Consider the following 6,000-nt stretch of genomic DNA (forward strand, 5'->3'; position numbering starts at 1 on the left):
TTTAAATGTAACTGGATTAAAATTAAATAAAATGTAAAATTCAGTTCCTCGGCAGCACTAGTCACATTTCAAGTGCTCAACAGCCACGTGGGGCTTGTGGCCACTCTACTGGATAGCACAGCTCTGAGCAGAACGGCCTTATCTTTTTTTTTTTAATTTTTTTTTTAACGTTTATTTATTTTTGAGACAGAGAGAGACAGAGCATGAACGGGGGAGGGGCAGAGAGAGAGGGAGACACAGAATCGGAAGCAGGCTCCAGGCTCCGAGCCATCAGCCCAGAGCCCGACGCGGGGCTTGAACTCACAGACCGCGAGATCGTGACCTGAGCTGAAGTTGGACGCTTAACCGACTGCGCCACCCAGGCGCCCCCGGAACGGCCTTATCTGGTGTGAAGGTAGGAAGGGGGGTGGGTCCAGGGGCAGGGATGTGGAACCACCTGGTGACCAGCTGTGGGAGGGAAAGAGGAGGGTACACTGAGGTGGCCGGCCTGGGCCCATCTATATGAAGAGGGATGACAGGCCACGACTTCCACCAAGCAGCACAGGCCTGTCCCACTCATAAGGGGGGTGCTTCCTATGGATGCTCTGTAGGTCTGGGCTTCTCCCCATCAAGGAAGTGATGGCCCTCAGCTCCCTGGGTTGAGCAAATGGTGCCTCCTCTCAGAGTTCCTATCCAACACCCCCCCCACCCCGCCCCAGCACCACTGCAAAGGATCCTAGGGGTGCATGAGGCTGGATCTGAGCAGGTTCAAGCCTGGCAGGTGGAATGATCTCCATCTTCCAGGGGAAGGGGTGGGGGTCAGGTGTGTGGCCCTGGTGAAATAACTCAGAGGTCAACTATACCTGGGTTCCAATCCCACTTCAGCCAATTCCTTGCTATGTGACCTTAGCCAAGACAAGTCCCCTCTCTGAGCTATGGTTGCCTCATCCTGGAAAATAAAAACCAATAATGGAGTGTTGTGCGACTCTAATGATGTGTACCGATTGCCCAGCTCATAGTAAATGATCACTTGACATGAGCTATTCTTCCTAGGTAATGTTCCTTCCCTGTTAAGAACAGGAAGAACACTGGTGATCACTAGAAAGGAGATGTCGGAACTGGGCTGTAGAGGGAGGGAGTTAATCCTGGGTGGGTGAGGGCTCCCTCCTCAGGGCTCCCCCATTTCCCCTGCGTGGCACCGACCAGTTTAACAATGAGGAGTGGGGAGGAGGATCTGCTGCTCCCACAGGCCCCAGGTGCCCCAAGCATGAGGTGAGAACAGCCAAGAGCCACCTTCCAGAAATAGGGTGAGTCAAACTGAATCAGGAGCAGGTGAGGACACCTGGGTCTCCGGAATTACTCAGAGTGACACTAGGCACCAGGTACACACCTGGCAGGAGTGATAGATCAACTGGACTCCAGGAAAGCAGGTGGGGCTGGAAACCACCCCAGACAAGGAAACTGTTGGGGTAGAAACTCGAGGCAGGTGGAGTGTGAGTATTTTGGGGTGGGGCAGCTCCAACTCCTCCCCCGACTTGAGCCAAGACTGCTGACCCCAGACCCCAGCCTTTCCCACTTCAGCTCCCCAGCCCCTAAAACCTTTGCTCTGCCGGGTCCTCCGAAATGTGGGAGCTGAGACAGCCCCAAGGGCACCTCTGTCCTCTGTCCTGCCAGAAGTCTTTTTGCTCCTGTCACTTTGCCCTGCCAACGTTTCTAATATTTCCTCTCTTGTCTGTCACCTCTCCTGAACCTGGAGCTCCTAGAGGTAGGACAAGCCCACCTTGCTCCCTGCTATATCTCTTGGACATAGCTCGGATTCCGGCATCCAGTTGAGTGTGTAGTAAATACTTGTTGGGGCAACAGATTCAAAACCTGGGTGGGTTTTCACTGCATTTCTAACACTCATTAGGTGGCTGTGGGCCAGCCTCTCTGAGCTTCATTTCCATATCTGTAAAATGGGAAACATAATCCCTATGAAGAACCTGGCAGTACCAGGTCAGAAAGCAGGGAGGGGGCACCTGGGTGGCTCAGATGGTAAAGCATCTGATTCTTGATTTCGCCTCAAGTCCTGATCTCACGGTTTGTGAGACGGAGCCCCAAGTCATGATCTGTGCTGACAGCTTGGGGCCTGCTTAGGATTCTTTCTCCCTTTATCTCTGTCCCTACCCTTCTGTCTCTCTGTTTGTCTGTCTCTCTCCAAATAAATTAAAAAAAAAAAAAAAAAAAGAAAAGAAAGAAAGCAGGAGGATGAAGCAGCTAGCTGGTTCTAGAAGTTTCTGATGGATAATACTTCAGACATAGCCTGTGAGCAGGTCAACTTACAAGAGAGGAAACCAAGGCACAAGCCAGTCATGCTGAAAGGCTGCCCAGGGAGAATGAGTGAGGTCTTCTTCCAGAACCTCTGGTTAGATCACTCTCATTCCATTTCCTTGGAGGGTTTCCATTCAGAGGTCCTGGAGTGCTAGCCTATCCCTGCCCTGGGAGATGGCCTTTTCCTACTCAGCTCCTGTTTGGTGTGAGGCTTGGGGTAGAAGGAGGGTGCTGGAGACAGCAGAAATGGCTGCCTCTGGAGTCACAGAGCCAGGGCTCTGTGTGTGTGTGTGTGTGTGTGTGTGTGTGTGTGTGCACGTGCACCTGCACACACACACACACACACACACACACTCCTCACTCTGTAAGTATCTGGATACTCACTACACCCCAAGAGGGAGGCAGTCTACTCCACTGGTGAGATGCTTGGACTCTGGAGTCAGCCTGGAGTCATATTAAATGAAATAATGCACTTAGCTCTTCCTAAGCCCCAGTCTTCTGCCCGAGAAAGTGAGCTCTGGGGATGATACATGTTCAGCACCTAGCACAGGGCCCTACTCACTATAAACACTCAAGAAACAGCAAGTGTAGGGGCGCCTGGGTGGCTCAGTCAGTTAAGCATCTGGCTCCTGATTTTGGCTCAGGTCATGATCCCACACCAAGTGCAGAGCCTGCTTAAGATTCTCTCTTGGGGCATCTTGGTGGCTCAGTCAGTTAAGCATTGGATTTCAGCTCAGGTCATGGTCTCACGGTTCAAGGGTTTGAGCCTGCGTTGGGCTCTGTGCTGACAGCTCAGAGCCTGGAGGCAGCTTCACATTCTGAGTCTCCCTCACTCTGCCCCCCACCCCTCACACTCTGTCTCTCTCTGTCTCAAAAATGAATAAATGTTAAAACAAAAAAAAAAAGATTCTCTCTCTCCCTCTCCCTCTGCCCCTCTCCCGCTCTCTCTCTCTCTGTCAAAAAAAAAAAAAAAAAAAAAGCAAAAAAATTTAAACAAAAACTAAAAATAGCAAGTGATACCTGTTCATCTGTTTTTCATTTTTATTTTCAGTAATCTCCAAACCCAATGTGGGGCTTCAACTCATGAACTCATGATCAAGTTGCTTCACCAGCTGAGCCAGCCAGACACCCCTATTTGTTTGGTAGACTATCAACCCTGTGAGAACACAAGGAACACTTGTTTTGGTCACTGCTTACCCATAGCCCTCACCCTTAGTAGGTGCTCAGGTGGCTGAATGAATGAGTGGGAGGAATGAGGGAAGAAAGAGAAGGACTTTTTTTTTCAAATTTTACAAAATTTCATCGAAAATTCTAATCCTCCACTGTATAGATCCTTGGATACAAACATAGGACGGGGTCTCTGGAAACAAGTCAAGGGACCATCAGACTGTCAAAGAGGACGATAACTTGCCTTGACACAGGTCATAGGAAAAGACCCAGAAGTTATGAAGGAAAAGTGGGAAACGTAGGGTGAAAGCAAACTTCCTTGGAGGACGTGCGTGAGAACTGCCTTCATACAGTTGAAGGTCTGTCCTCTGAATGAGAAATCAGACAAGTCCACATAGTCAAGGGGAGACCCCTCCTCGGAGGTCACAGGGATTTTTTTTTTTCAAACAACCAGACACATAAAAGTTCTTAGTTTATTAATCCTCTCATGAAAAATCTGCACAATCGCCAGATAGTCCCTGAAGCATCTTTACTCCTTCTGTTGTCCAATCTCCAGCTCACTGCTAGACACTTCATTTAGAGGGAGGAAGCAAGGGAGGAAGGGAAGAAGGAGTAGGATTGTTCTGGGAGCTCCCAGCTTCCATGGCCCCTCACACTCTCCCTCTGTCCCCAGGACACCAGGGAGCTGACCCAAGGCTCCTCTCACTGTGTGCTATGCGGAGTCCAGGGAAAAGACTTGATCTCAGATGAGAATATGGGCTCAGACCCTGGATCTGCCGCTCATCTATTGACTGAAATTCACCTCCTCAATATTCTCCTTTATAAAATGAGGCTGATTATACTAACAACATTGCTGAAGGGAAGTCCAAAAGATGAATTGAATATATTTGTTTTTTTTTTAAAGGTTATTTATCTATTTTGAAAGAGAGCGGGGGAGAGAGAGAGAGAGAGAGAGAGAGAGAGAGAGAGAGAGAGGTGAACACATGTGAGAGAGAGAGCAGGAAGGAGAAGAGCTAGAGAGGGAGAGAGAATCCCAAGCAGGCTCCTCGCTGTAAGCCAGAGTCCAATGCAGAGCTTGAACTCACGAACCATGAGATCATATCCTCAGCAGAAACCAAGAGTTGAATGCTTAACCAACTGAGTCACCCAGACACCCCTGATATGGAATATATTTGTAAACTGAAAAATGTTAGGGATTATTTCAGTGGAGTGATGGAGAGTGTAGGTTTTGGAACCAGACTTCATGGACTCAAATCCCTGTTCCACTACTTGAAGACGTTGGGCAAATTCTTAACCTCTCTGGGCCTCAGTTTCCCCATTTGTAAAACAGGTTCAATAAGAGTACCCACCTCACAGGTTGTGAGGATTAAATAAGAGAATGCAAGAGAAGCTCTTGAATCAGCAGACCATCATATACTAGGCACTCAGTCAACAGCCTTGATAACAAAGACTGCCCTCGGGAAAGATTCTGTGAACTTCTCACTAAAGTGTGAATGAGTGGTAAGACCTACTAGGCTCCCTCTCTCAGGGGAATGTGAATCTTAAGGGGAATTAAAGGGATGAAATCCCATCTACTGTTGGAATTTTTTTTTTACAGTAAAGAAGGTCCCTAGGGGGTAGAGAAGGGCCTTCTTAGGGCCCCTCAAAGTCACCACTGCTACCTACTGCACAAATTCTGCCTGGTCCCACAGAGGGACCACATACAGGGGAAGGGAGAACATAGTCCTAGTCCCCAAAGAATCTCCCTTCTGCTTGGAGAACCAGGAAGCAACTGGACCCCAGGACAATGTGTACTCCAGCTAAACGTGGAAGGCCTTCTGTAGCATGGCAGGCAATAGCCCGTGACCCAGCTATCAGATAAGGCTCCTAGGACCCTCCAGAAACAACAGCGGCCAGGGTGGGAGGTGGGGATGGGTACCAGATGTGATAAGGACTGACCTGGGACCAAAGAAGCAGGGCTGGGCTCTCTCCCAGGGCAAAGGCCTTACCTTCCGCATCTGTTTTCTCTACTAGGTGCTTAGCAAGAGGCTGGCACCTATAGTAGAAGGTGTGGGGGAGGTCAGGTCGTGGGTTTTGGAGTCAGAATGCCAGGACTCAATTCCTGTCCTAACTCTTCTCAACCGTGTCACCTTATGACCTCAGCGTGGAAGACACAGGTCAAGCCAGCTGTTAGCACCCATTCCCCACCTTTTCCCTTCTTCTTTGGGAGAAACATTTCTCCCTCCTTTCCTTTCTGCCCCTTGGTACAGAAGAGGCTGCATGTGGCCAGGCCGCCTATCAGCACTGAATCTTGCTGAATCTTTCTGGGCAGTGCCTTTTGTAAGCGTTGTCACATGACCCCTAACTAGCGTCTGCATGTGTAATTAGAGTAAATCCTGGGACTTGGCTCGCAATTACTGAGACCCTCTTTTCTACAGAAGAGACTCTTAATACAGTTCTACAGAACTAGGACTCAGGATGATGTGAACTTGGAGTTGCAGAAGACTACCCATGGAGCCCAAACACAGCACCAAGATGGCAAAGGCAAAGTGGAGAGATTCTGTC

At 49.2% G+C, this 6,000-nt stretch overlaps 1 long non-coding RNA gene across 1 annotated transcript in view; it reads right to left on the bottom strand.

Annotated features, from left to right (window-relative positions):
• LOC121036769 (uncharacterized) overlaps window positions 1-4,170 on the bottom strand; it is a 16,499-nt gene extending 12,329 nt beyond the window's left edge. The window contains exon 1 of the long non-coding RNA XR_005793473.1: window positions 3,913-4,170. This is a non-coding gene — a long non-coding RNA (uncharacterized LOC121036769). The remainder of the gene's footprint in view (window positions 1-3,912) is intronic.
• Window positions 4,171-6,000: the final 1,830 nt, after the last annotated feature.

The sequence above is a fragment of the Herpailurus yagouaroundi genome, unplaced genomic scaffold, assembly GCF_014898765.1.
Source record: "Herpailurus yagouaroundi ecotype Mexico unplaced genomic scaffold, PumYag 163, whole genome shotgun sequence".
NCBI classification, from domain to species: Eukaryota; Metazoa; Chordata; class Mammalia; order Carnivora; family Felidae; genus Herpailurus; species Herpailurus yagouaroundi.